This window comes from Bos indicus, chromosome 5 (assembly GCF_029378745.1).
Source record: "Bos indicus isolate NIAB-ARS_2022 breed Sahiwal x Tharparkar chromosome 5, NIAB-ARS_B.indTharparkar_mat_pri_1.0, whole genome shotgun sequence".
Lineage (NCBI taxonomy): Eukaryota > Metazoa > Chordata > Mammalia > Artiodactyla > Bovidae > Bos > Bos indicus.
Window position 1 is genome coordinate 59,207,738 of NC_091764.1, and position 3,376 is coordinate 59,211,113.

The 3,376-nt window shown below is 36.6% G+C and overlaps 1 pseudogene; it reads right to left on the bottom strand.

Annotated features, from left to right (window-relative positions):
* Positions 1 to 446: 446 nt before the first annotated feature.
* LOC109558463 (olfactory receptor 6C3-like) lies at positions 447 to 1,236 on the bottom strand (annotated as a pseudogene).
* Between the last annotated feature and the right edge of the window lie 2,140 nt (positions 1,237 to 3,376).

The following is a 3,376-nucleotide window of genomic DNA, read 5'->3' on the forward strand; positions in this document are numbered from 1 at the left end:
TTGAAAATACATAGGAAATTACACACTCATTTTGAAACTCTACATTTGAAGTACAGTCTGGTACTTCATTGGATCCTTTCAGGGACTGATTTACAGAACTAAAATGATCTTTTCACAATGAGCTTTGTCTTAAAGAAATATATTTCAATCTACAAAAATTCTGTAGGAGGAATAACTTTATAAAATGTCAATAAGCAATGCACTGGAAAAGCTTAGCTTGGAAGTAAAAGTAACAGATTGGGAAATATATTAACTGTCATGTGGCAGGTTACCAGAATAGATGGTTAGGAATTTCAGGATTTAACCTGATTGTTCTTTAAAGTGTCCTTTATTTTTGACCAAAAAAATATATATTGGCAGAAAAGACTGCTTTATAGACCATGTCTTTGGAGGCTTGTTTCACTTGCTGGTTTCTCAGGGTGTATTGAGAATAGCTATCCCTTTTGTCAATGATGTCTTTTCTTTGGGGAGGGATTAGCATACATGAAAATGAACCTTCCATTAGAGATGGAGATGACAATAATGTGAGAAGAAGTAGAGAAGGCCTTTTTTCTCTGACTGGCAGATGGAATTCTCAGAATAGTCCTGATAATGTATGTATAGGACAAAATCACTAATGCCAATGTGAATAGCAAACTAACCAAAGCAAAGTAAAAACCCATTACTTCTAGAAGCCATGTATCTGAACAAGACAATTGTAAAAGGGGGAAATAGTCACACAAAAATTGATCAATGACATTGGAAGCACACTAATCCAGCTGGAGGAGAAGCATAAGGGGTGAGAAAATGGTCAGAAACCCGCCCAGCCATGCACAGAGCACAAGCTGGTGGCAGAGTTTCCTGCTCATGATGGTTGTATAATACAGGGGCTTGCAGATGGCAACATATGACAATGGCAGTTAGAATGTAAAATTCAGTCACACACCCTTGAAAATAGAGAAAAATAATTGGGCTGCACATTTGTAAGAAATAGTCCTGTCCTTGATGATATTTGCCCCCAGAAATCTAGGGATGCACACAACAGTAGAGGAGACTTCTGAGAAAGAGAAATTTTGGAGGAAGAGATACATGGGCATCTGGAGATGGGAGTCCACCCAGGTTAGGGTGGTTGTAGTCAGGTTTCCCAGTGACACTTAATACATATGTGATAAATAAAAAGAGGAAAATCACAATATGAATATCAGGATCATCAGAATGGCCTAGGAGGACAAACTCTGTGGTCACTGTATGGTTCATTTTTCTCTCTCTCTTTTTTTTTCTTTTAAATATACTTAGGTGGAAAGTACATTAGAGTGAATAGATGAAAGGTATAATTCATTGTGACCAATATCATCATCATTAATGCAGTTCTAAAACTTTCTCTATAATTCATGTCAATGGTATTTTATTTTGATTATCTTATTTGCATTATTACTTAAAACATATTTCTGGATCCTGCTTTACATACTAATTCTATGATTCTAAATCTGGGAGATAATAGGAAATCTTCATACAGTAAATTGAATTATAGAGAGATGATAAGTGAAATAAATAAATGCTTTTTTGCTTTGTCCAATTAAATCATTGTAGTTTTGTTAGAATAATCCTATAAAATATACGTTTTTCTTTTTTTCTGTTATCTATTTGTTAGAAGACACTACCACCTAAAACAGAAATGGATGATCTCACTTCCTTCACAAGATCAAAATGAAACATAAAAATCTAAAGTAACAACCCAATACTTTTATGATACAAGAAATTAATGATTTATGTAGCAAATAAAATAAATGTTTAATGATGAAATAATTTAGTTACTAATTTTATTTTATTCATATTTATGAATGTAATTATAAAGATAATATGAGAATACTGTATATATTTTACATATGTATTTACAATAAATAGAATAACCTAATTATTTTAATAAGGGACATATTCACTTATTCAATGATTTGTCTTATAATTCCATTGAAATCCTTAATATTTGGCATACAAGACCACCTGACCTGCCTCTTGAGAAATCTGTATGCAGATCAGGAAGCAACAGTTAGAAATGGACAGGGAACAACAGACTGGTTCCAAATAGGAAAAGGAGTACGTCAAAGCTGTATACTATCCCCCCGCTTATTTAACTTATATGCAGAGTACACCATGAGAAACACTAGACTGGAAGAAACACAAGCTGGAATCAAGATTGCCGGGAGAAATATCAATAACTTCAGATATGCTGATGATACCACCCTTATGGCAGAAAGTGAAGAGGAACTAAAAAGTCTCTTGATGAAAGTGAAAGTGGAGAGTGAAAAAGTTGGCTTAAAGCTCAACATTCAGAAAACGAAGATCATGGCATCCAGTCCCATCACTTCATGGGAAATAGATGGGGAAACAGTGTAAATAGTGTCAGACTTTATTTTGGGGGGCTCCAAAATCACTGCAGATGGTGATTGCAGCCATGAAATTAAAAGATGCTTACTCCTTGGAAGGAAAGTTGTGACCAACCTAGATAGCATATTCAAAAGCAGAGACATTACTTTGCCAATAAAGGTCCATCTAGTCAAAGCTATGGTTTTTTCCTGTGGTCATGTATGGATGTGAGAGCTGGACTGTGAAGAAGGCTGAGTGCTGAAGAATTGATGCTTTTGCACTGTGGTGTTGGAGAAGACTCTTGAGAGTCCCTTGGCCTGCTAGGAGATCCAACCAGTCCATTCTGAAGGAGATCAGGCCTGGGATTTCTTTGGAGGAAATTATGCTGAAGCTGAAACTCCAGTACTTTGGCCACCTCATGCGAAGAGTTGACTCATTGGAAAAGACTCTGATGCTGGGAGGGATTGGGGGCAGGAGGAGAAGGGGACGACAGAGGATGAGACGGCTAGATGGCATCACTGACTCGATGGATGTGAGTATGAGTGAACTCCAGGAGTTGGTGATGGACAGGGAGGCCTGGTGTGCTACAATTCATGGGGTCGTGAAGAGTCGGACACGACTGAGGGACTGAACTGAACTGAACTCAACTGATGATGTGCTAGGAATGTACATGTGGAAACAGTTTTATGCTTTAGCTTAAAATGATATGCAGTATTTATATACTTTTCATTTTGCACCGAAGCATAAATTGAAAACTCCTTGCCTCAGATCTTAGCAGCTCTGTTACCCATATTGTAGCCCAGTGCATTTTCTGCTGGAATATCATTGTCTCTTAGCTATTAAGCTTTATGAAAAAAGATTGTATTCCCTTGTAGTTCTGCTCCACATTTTTCATGTGCATGAGATGACTGATTCAAAGGGATATTCCAGATATGTATAGCAAAGCCTCTCCTATTTATTCACACATCTTTAGTTACTTCCCAGCTCTGCTGCATATATCTTTCTGTGTATTTGGTTTGCTAAAAATTGTGAA